This window comes from Bison bison, unplaced genomic scaffold, assembly GCF_000754665.1.
Source record: "Bison bison bison isolate TAMUID 2011002044 unplaced genomic scaffold, Bison_UMD1.0 scf7180017864068, whole genome shotgun sequence".
In the NCBI taxonomy this organism is placed as follows: Eukaryota; Metazoa; Chordata; class Mammalia; order Artiodactyla; family Bovidae; genus Bison; species Bison bison.
Window position 1 is genome coordinate 5066055 of NW_011494640.1, and position 9872 is coordinate 5075926.

The window sequence follows — 9872 nt, forward strand, 5'->3', positions numbered from 1 at the left end:
GCACAATTCCCATGTCCACACATATGGATCCATCTCATTCTAAGGAACAGGTAATACAGCTACATTTTGTTGTTGTTCAGTCACCAAGTCGTGTCCGACTCTGTGTGACCCCACGGACCACAGCACATCAGGCCTCCCCGTCCCTCACCATCTCCTGGAGTTTGCCCAAGTTCATGCCCATTGAATCAGTGATGCCCATCTTTGGATGAAATGCTCCTTTGATATCTACAATTTCTTTGAAGAGATCTCTAGTCTATTCGGTTGTTTTTCTCTATTTTTTAGCATTGTTCATTGAAGGAGGCCTTCTTTTCTCTCCTTGCTATTCTCTGGAACCCTGCGTTTAGTTGGGTGTAACTTTCCCTTTCTACTTTGCTTTTGCTTCTCTTCTTTCCTCAGCTATTTGTCCAACATGGCTGCACAGTGTGACCTATGGTGTGAGTGGGCCTCATCCAATCAACTGAAGGCCCGAATAACACAAAAGACTGGCCTCTCTCAAGCAGGAAGAAGTTCTGCCTGAAGATGACCTCTGAACTTGAACCACAGCATTGGCTTTTCCCTGGGTCCCCAGCCTCCTGCTCACCCTGCAGATTTTGGACTTGCCAGCTCCATAATTACATCAGTAATTCCTTGAAATAAATTCTTTCTCTCTGCACACGCACACACTCACACACACACACACACAGCCTCTGTTCTATTTCTCTGGAGAACCCTGATTAAGACATCATGTCTCTGGTCTCAATAACATCTAGAACTGATGGGAAGTTTATATTATCCTTACACATATTACTATAAGGAAGGGCGAAGTAGAAGAATATCTTGGTCAAGTCTCCAAGAGTAAATGGGAGAGGATTTTCCTGTTGAGCTCGGGGGCAGTGTTGACCCAATCTACAGTTGGCAAAGAAAGACCTCTCCAGAAGGAACACAACTGCAGAGGTCAGGCAGATAGCTCCAGCTTACAGTGGTCTAAGCAGAGGGGACCTGTTAGTCTCCCAGTGCTGCTGCAACAAACCGCCACGCATCGAGTGGCTTAAAACAATGAATGTTTTTATCTCAAAGTTCTGTTGGTCAGAAATCTCAGCTAGGCTCAACAGGGACCTCTTCTGAGGGTCTCTTAAGACTGAAATTAGGGTATTGGCCAGCTGTGTTCCTACTGGGAGGCTCTGGGAAGAATCTGCTTCCAGGTTCATTCAGGTTGTGGGCAGAATGCACTTCCTTGTGGTTGCAAGACTGAGGTCCCCATGTCCTCATTGGTCATCAGCTGGAGGAGCTTCTCAACTTCCAGAAGCTGCCTGCATCCCTTGACTTGTGGCCCTTCTTCTGTCCTCAAAGCCAACAGTGATGTTGAGTGGTGTTGATGTGTTGAGTCCTTCTTAAATTCCAAATATCTCTGACTTCTTCTTTTGTTTTCAAGGGCTAATGTGGTCACATTGGGTCCACCTGGACAATCCAGCTTATCTCACTATTTTAAGAGCAGTTGATTAATAGCCTTGAGTACATCTACAAATTCCCTTTTGTCATGTAAGGCAAAATAATTGAGGTTGTGACACCAGAGTGTGAAAGTTATAGGGGCCAAAATTCTGCCTACCTCAGTGACCTTGAAAGTAGGTTTCCCCGGACCAGAGGACAAGCATGGTCCGGAAGTATGTTCAGATCTTACTTACAGGCTTCCCAGGTGGCTCAGTGGGTAAAGAATCTGCCTGTAATGTAGGAGACACAGGAGACGTGTGTTCAATCTCTGGGTCTGGAAGATCCCCTGGAGAAGGGCATGGCAACCCACTCCAGTATTCTTGCCTGGAGAATCCCATGGACAGAGGAGGCTGGTGGGCTACAGTCCATGAGGTCGCAAAGAGTCAGACATGACTGTAGTGACTGAGCATGACCTTACTTCCTGGGAGATGGAAAAATGCTTCTTAATTTCAGTGTGCAATTTTCCCAACTTGGAGGGATCAAAGACTGTAGTCTCTGGTCCTTCCTCTGCCTAGAGCAATTTCTGCAAGAAGCAGGCTTCTTCTTGGTGCAGGGCCTGGGATAGGCTGGGTGTGATGTCATCAGACAACTCATGGCCCCCTGGACTCCTCACAGATGCTGATGCCTTTCCCCTGTGTTGTGATCCCAGGGTCACACCAACAACGTGACCCGAACTTGCAAACTACATAAGATGCTGAATGCATTTGACATCAGGAATTTATATCTGGATTTTTTTTTTTTTTTCTGGTAGGATAGCTTTGATCCAAAATGTCAGAGACAGAGTCATATTTCAGAAGGCTCACTGTTGCATAAGCTGGCAAGCAGCATGGCTCAAAGCCTCTGAATGGTAAATACTAGCAGAGAAGAGCAGTGATGACTGGGAGGGATCCAGACCAAGGGAGAAGCCAGAGGGCTTACAGGGCACTTAGCAGAAGAAAGTTCAATGAGCAGAGAGGCTGAGGTTGAAGGGAGGTGGGGAGGATCTGGGATGGAGTGAACTACCCTGGGAAGGGAGAGACAGAAGGAAAGAAATTGAGAGAAAGAAGAAATGAGAAATGTAAGAGGGAGAGATAGAAGAGGTTCTGAAGATGAAAGGAAAATTTACTTTCTGTGAATATGATACAGAACATGAAAATTTCAACTTAAAATCATCCAACACAGTGCATCAATTTCACATTCAAGCAAAGTCCTAAAACAGCCTCCCAGGCCCTCCGCCATCTGTCTATCTGCCTCCTCTCTGAGACCACCTCACCAGCTCCCCCTTCACTGGTCTGCTGGTCACATTGGTCTCTACCGCGGGGCCTTAGTGCCAAAGCAAGTGTCAGACCCAGGGACGAAGGCCAGAATAAAAGACCTAGAGGACAGAAACAGAAAGAGAAGAAAATATGGGGCAAGAGGAATATTTGAAAGGAAAGGGCCAGGAATAGCATTTAAGTCAAGTTTTCAGATGTTTGATGTCATGGTCTTCAACCATCAGAGGCTGGTGTGGGCTCACAGCCAACCTGTGAGTCCCTCTTCCTCCCTGATGGAGGCTGAGGAAGACGGTTCAGCATCTCACAGCTTCCTCCCCAAGTGCCTGGCCTCTCCCTTGTCTAGCTGAGGGATTTCTGCGACACTGTGGGAGCTGGCTGGGCTGTAGGCAGCAAACCTTGGAAATTCCGAGCTGTTATTGTCCCTGGGAGCAATCAGTGAGTGGAGAACAGGAGTCAGCCCGTGGAGCTGCCACCTCCTCCCTTCATGAGCTGGTTCAGCGGCATGGGCCGTGGTTTCTCAGGGAGTTCTGTCAGAGACAGAGCCACTGATATCCCTACTTCAAAAACAGGCCATTTGTTCTGTCTTTCCCTCCCCTCTGTGGTCCCTCCATCATGTGTGTGTCCTAGTCCACTTCTCAAAGAAATGACCTGTTCCCGGTCCTCAGAGGGGACACAAAATCTTAGCTCTACTCATCTTAAGCTTGCAATGGGGGAATCTAATAAAAAGACAGATTAACAAGAGAAAACTGGTTTATTAACTCGAGTAGGATGTGGGAGAAACCGCCATAAAAAGTAACTCAAAGTGGAGGCTTACAACCCTGGCTTATTAGCATCTTCAACAAAGATAAAAAACCTGCAGAGAAATGAGAGGGGAAAGCAGGTTTAGGTTTCCTAGGGTGACAAACTGCGATAAGGTAAATAAATACATGGGAGGAAGCTGATGGAGTAAAGCTTGCTTGCAGATTCCACTGGGGCTGCTAACAGTCTGTGGCCAGCCCAGGGATAATTTATATTCTATCTTTAGGCAGAAAGGGACTTCTCAGCTGGCACTAGTGGTAAAGAATCTGCCTGCCAATGCAAGAGACCCAAGAGACACGGGTTCGATCCCTGGATGGGGGAGATCCCCTGGAGGAGGAAATGACAACCAACTCCAGTATCCTTGCCTGGAGAAGTCCATTGATAGAGGGGCCTGGCAGGTTATAGTCCATAAGGTCGAACAGAGTTGGATGTGACTGAAGCAACTTAGCACGCATGCGTTTAGGCAGAAAAGCAGAGGGTAGAGAGAGCTTTTCCTGTGTTTGCTCTTTCTTAATTGCCTTCAGCTCAAAATAATTTTAATGACAAAGAGGCATTTTTGTGGGGATTTCCTTCACCTGCTCTGTGGGAACTTGAACTAGTATCTGATCATTGGTTTCCAATTCTGCAAAATTTCTTACAGCACAAGCAGATCTTAGAATGAATCCAGGACTGTCATGGAAGTTCAGGGAGAGGACGCTACAGACTGGTTTGATGACCTTGGCTTTTACCCTGAGCAAACTAGCAAGGACTGGAGAATTTTAAGCAAGGGAGTGACAGCATCCAACTCACCCTTTAAAGGATCATTCTAGCTCCAGGCATGCTCACTCAGCAGTGTCTGACTCTTTGAGATGCCACGAACTGTACCCTGACAGGCTCCTCTGTCCATGGGATTTCCCAGGCCAGAATACTGGAGTGGGTTGCCATTTCCTCCTGCAGGGGATCTTCCTGACCCAGGGATTGAACTCACATTTTCTGCATGGCAGCTAGATTCTTTACCACTTGAGCCATCGGGGAAGCCTCTGCCTGTTTAACATCTCCTCCTGGAGCTCAGACAGAGGAGCTTGGTGGGCTACAGTCCATGAGGTCTCACAGAGTCAGACATGACTGAGTGACTACACACACACATGCATACATACATACCCACATATATTCAAATAAGCTCAGGTGAGACATTTGGCTAGGTGATGTGTTTGAGAATCATCCGCTCAGAGATGGTATCGAAAGCTGTGAGGCTGGGTGAGATCTCTGAGGAATAGTTAGGAAAGGAATGAAATCCAAGAATCGAACCCTGGGCCATGTCCTCACTTAGAGGCCAGGGAGATGTGGAGAAACCAGCAAGAGATAGGGAGAAAGCAGTGCTGGAGGAAGTCCAGGAGAGAGTCAAGTCTCTGAAGCCAAGAGCAAGTGTAATAAGGAGGGAGTGGCAGGTTGTGCCAGAAGTTTCAGTTAGATTAAGGATGAAGGTTGACCATTGGATTCAGCAACATAAAAGTTGGCTCATGACCCTAACAATGAGCCATGTTGGTGAGTGGTGGGACCTAGAGCCCTGCTACACTGGTTCAAGAGAGAAGGGAGAAGAGGAAGTGGAGAGAGTGAACAGAGACCTCTCTGGAGCATTTTGCTGTAAAGGCAAAGACAGAAATGCAGCAGTGGGTGGAGGGGCTAACGGGCCAGGAAACGGTGATGTTAGGAAGAGATGACAGTGAGAGTCCCTTGGACTGCAAGGAGGTCCAACCGGTCCATCCTAAAGGAAATCAGTCCTGAATATTCATTGGAAGGGCCACCTGATGGGAAGAACTGACTCCTTGGAAAAGACTCTGATGCTGGGAAAGATTGAAGGCAGGAGGAGAAGGGGATGACAGAGGATGAGATGGTTGGATGGCATCACCGACTCGATGGACATGAGTTTGAGCAAGGTCCGGGAGTTGGTGATGGACAGGGAAGCCTGGTGTGTTGCAGTCCACGGGGTCACGAAGAGTGAGTGACTGTCCTGTGACTGAAGTGAACTGTACTGAACTGATAATAGTGTGTTCCTATGCTGCTGGGAAAGAGCCAGAACTAGTGGAAAACCTGATGATGCAGTAGGTGGAGGGTAGGATTGCAGAAGAGATGCCCTTGAGGAGGTAAATAGGGTTCAGTGTGCCAGTGGGGGATGTAGCCTTAGTTGAGGCACAAGTGAATCATCCATGGTAACTTTGTAGGCAAGATAAAAAAGTATTACATATGACAGCCCCATGGTAGACATTGTAACAGAGTGCCAATAAGGGACTGAAGGGGTTATCAGAACCGTTCCCTCCATGGATGACTCCACTGTGTCTGGATGATTTTGTACATGAAAATTTGGGTCACAGGATAAGTGTTCCCTCCTTACAGTGCTGGGCTGTGTGTATTCAGTTGTATCCGACTCTTTTGTGATCCCATGGACTTTAGCCTGCCAGGATCTTTCGTCCATGGGACTTTTCCAGGCAAGAATACTGGAGTGGGTTGCCATTTCTTACGCCAGGGGATCTTCCTGACCCAGGGATGGAACCCGTGTCTCCTGAGTCTCCTGCACTGGCAGGCAGATTCTTTTCCACTGCGCCACCTATGCTCCCAGTCTATAAAATCACTCTGTTCTATTTTCCTCATAGTCTTATTCCTTGTTCTCTGTAACAACTCTTATTCATTGATTAGCAACCACTGAGATTGCTTCTTTAAAAATTATTTACATGGAGAATTATTTATGTTAGCCAGCATCATGGAAGATATTTATAATCATTTTTATAACTGATAAAATTATAAATATAATAATTTACAATATTGTGCATTAGGTGTACAGCTAAATGATCCAGTTATATACACATATAACTGTTATGTACATACATACTGGCTTCCCAGATGGTGCAGTGGTAAAAAGTCCGCTTGCCAGTACAGGAGATGTAAGAGATTGGGTTTAATCCCTGGATCCAGAAGATCCCCTGGAGAAGGAAATGGCAACCAGATTCAGTATTCTTGCTTGGAAAATTCCCTGGACAGAGGAGCCTGGTTGGATACAGTTTATGGGGTTTCAAAGTATCAGATATGACTAAGCTCGGGTGCACACACACACACACACACACACACACATACAGACATACACACATTGTTGTTCAGTCACTCAATAATGTCTGATTTTTTGCAACCCCGTGGACTGCAGCACTCCAGGATTTCCTGTCCTTCGCTATCTCCTAGAGTTTGCTCAAACTCATGTCCATTGGATCAATGATGCCATCCAACCTTCACATTCTCTGTTGCCCTTTCTCCTCCTGCCTTCCATCTTTCCCAGCATCAGGGTGTTTTCCAATAAGTCGGCTCTTTGGATCAGGTGTTCAAAGTATTGGAGCTTTAGCATCAGTCCTTCCAATGAATATTCAGGACTGATTTCCTTTAGGATTGACCAGTTTGATCTCCTTACTGCTCAAGGGACTCTCAAGAGTCTTCTCTAGCACCACAATTCAAAAGCATCACTTCTTCGGTGCTCAGCCTTCTTTATGGTCCAACTCTCACATCCACACATGACTACTGGAAAAGCCATAGCTTTGAATATACAGACCTTTGTCAGCAAAGTAATGTCTCTGCTTTATAATATGCTGTCTAGGTTTGTCATAGCTTTTCTACCAAGAAGCAAATGTCTTCTAATTGCATGGCTACAGCCACTGTCTGCAGTGATTTTGGAGCCCAAGAAAATAAAGTTTGTCACTGCTTCCATTTTTCCCCCATGTATTTGTCATGAAGTGATGGGACTGGATGCCATGATTTTAGTTTTTTGAAAGTTGAGTTTTAAGCCAGCCTTTTCACTCTCCTCTTTCACCTTCATCATGAGGCTCTTTAGTTTCTCTTCACTTTCTACTACTAGGGTGGTGTCATCTGCATATCTGAGGTTATTGATATTGCTCCCGGCAATCTTGATTCCAGCTTATGATTCATCCCGCCTGGCATTTCTCATGATGTACTCTGCATATAAGTTAAATAAGCAGGGTGACTATACAGCATTGACTCACTCCTTTCTGAATTTAACCCATACTTTGTTCCAAGTAAGGTTCTAATTGTTGCTTCTTGCCCTGCATACAGGTTTCTCAGAGGCAGGTATAGTGGTCTGGTATTCCCATCTCTTGAAGAATTTTCCACAGTGTGTTGTGATCCACACAGTCAAATGCTTTAGCATAGTCAATGAAGCAGAAGTAGATGTTTTTCTGGAATTCCCTTGCTTTTTCTATGATCCATCAAATGTCGGCAATTTGATCTCTGGTTCCTCTGCCTTTTCTAAATCCAGCTTGTGCATCTGGAAGTTCTCAGTTCACATCCTGTTGAACAGACTTTATTTTTATTTGGTTTCAACTTTCAGGACTTGTGATGTGAAGTTCTTTTGCTTATGATTTCCTCGTCACGAGACTGGGAAACATGCATCTCTGGGCACATTGCTCCTGCTTCAGTGTTTGCTTGAATCTGCCTGATGCTTTTTGTGGATACAATTTCCTGGGGCTGGAGCCATGATGCCATCTTAGTTATGACTGTCAGTTTGAGAAAACCCACCCCGTTCTCTGTGTGGGACTCCTCATGAATGCACGAAGAGTTTGGTTCCGTCTGCCAACCACACACGTCACAGAGGGAGTTCCCACTGGAACATGACCTCTGGTGTGAAGCCACTTCTCTACACACATCACCTCCAGAGGTCACATCCTGCACATGAACTCGCACTGGACAACAGTTACGACAGTGCACGGATGAGCCCTCCCCAGGACAATGTCCACCCATAGCAACCCACTTCTCGTCTCCCCTTAAAAGACAACTGTCAGCTGCAGTTATGCTCACCTTAATACCCAGATCTTTCTTCTCTGTGCAAGCCACCATTGAGACTCCTAAGAAGCATTCTCAGATTCAAAATCTGTAAGGCAAGCCAGTGGAAGTCAACAGGCTCCGTGCTGAGGTGGAGGCTGTCCAGATGAATGTGCAGACACCATGTCGCTGCTCTGTAGCTTCAGATAGCCCTTAGTTCACTGCGGGAGTCCTCTGAGGGAAGCTCACCTCATAGCATTCCCAGCCTAAGGGGGAAGTCCGGAGGGCAGGAATGTCTGGTCCTCGAGGACTTCTAGGCCCAAGGACATTCTCAGGGACAGCTCAGAAGTGGGAGTGGAAAAGAGTCAAAGACATAGGATCCTCACAATTTGAACTAAGACCTCTCTGTCTAGGTCATGAATCCAGTTATGGGCATATGAACTGCCAAACAGGAAAACCATCTCAGGCACCAATTTCTTATATTATTTCACTCCCTTTTATTTAGAAGGAAATAATGTCACTTCTGGGCTTCCCTGATAGCTCAGTTGGTAAAGAATCCACCTGCAATTCAGGAGACCCCTGAATGGGGAAGAGAGACCCCTGGGTCAGGAAGATCTGCTGAAGAAGGGATAGGCTACCCACTCCAGTATTCTTGGGCTTCCCTCGTGGCTCAGCTGGTAAAGAATCCTCCTGCAATATGGGAGACCTGGGTTTCATCCCTGGGTTGGGAAGATCCCCTGGAGAAGGGAAAGGCTACCCACTCCAGTATTCTGACTTGGAGAATCCCATGGACTGTAGTCCATGGGGTCGCAAAGAGTCTGACACAACTGAGCGACATTCATAATGTCACTTCTAGGGCTTCCCAGGTAGCTCACTGGTAAAGAATCCACCTGCCAAGTAGGAGACATGGGAGACCTGGGTTTCATCCCTGGGTGGGGAAGATCCCCTGGAGAAAGAAATGGCAACCCACTCCAGTACTCTTGCCTGGGAAACCCCATGGACAGAGGAGCCCATGGGGTGGCAAAAGAGTCAGGCTTTGCAACTAAACAAACACTATCACTTCTAACCTTGATTTTGAGATCTTTGTTTAGAGGATTAAAAAATGAGTTCTACTTTTTCAGGACTGACAACAGGATGAATTAGGAGAGGAAAAGTTTTAAGACATTTCTAAAGGGAACTGACCAATAACAACATTCAGCCACCAGGGGGCAGTGTAGACGTTCTGAAGGTTCTGGAGCCGGGAACGGGGTAAAGAACCTTAAAAAATGAAAAAAAAAATTAAATTTGCTTATTTTTAATTGAAGGATAATTGCTTTACAGTATTGTGTTGGTTTCTGCCACACATCAACATGAATCAGCCATAGGTCTACCCACGTCCCCTGCCACTTGAACATCCCTCCTACGTCCCCGCATCCCACTCTGAAAAATGCAGATTTAAAGCGAAGTTTCATCTGCTAAAATTAGAATTTTAAAAAAGTGACCCCGGTAGCATGCTTCTCCTTTCCTCTTGCTCTGTGTGCTCCGGATGAAAAACTGACGCTGGCCGCAGTTTGCAGCAGG

General features: G+C 46.3%; 1 long non-coding RNA gene across 1 annotated transcript in view; it reads right to left on the reverse strand.

The window, feature by feature from the left end:
* Positions 1-1826: 1826 nt before the first annotated feature.
* The window catches only part of LOC104986428, an 8333-nt gene continuing 287 nt past the window's right edge, over positions 1827-9872 (reverse strand). The window contains exons 2-4 of the long non-coding RNA XR_825038.1: positions 9495-9569; positions 8349-8578; positions 1827-3573 (exon numbers count right to left, since the gene is read on the reverse strand). This is a non-coding gene — a long non-coding RNA (uncharacterized LOC104986428). The remainder of the gene's footprint in view (positions 3574-8348; positions 8579-9494; positions 9570-9872) is intronic.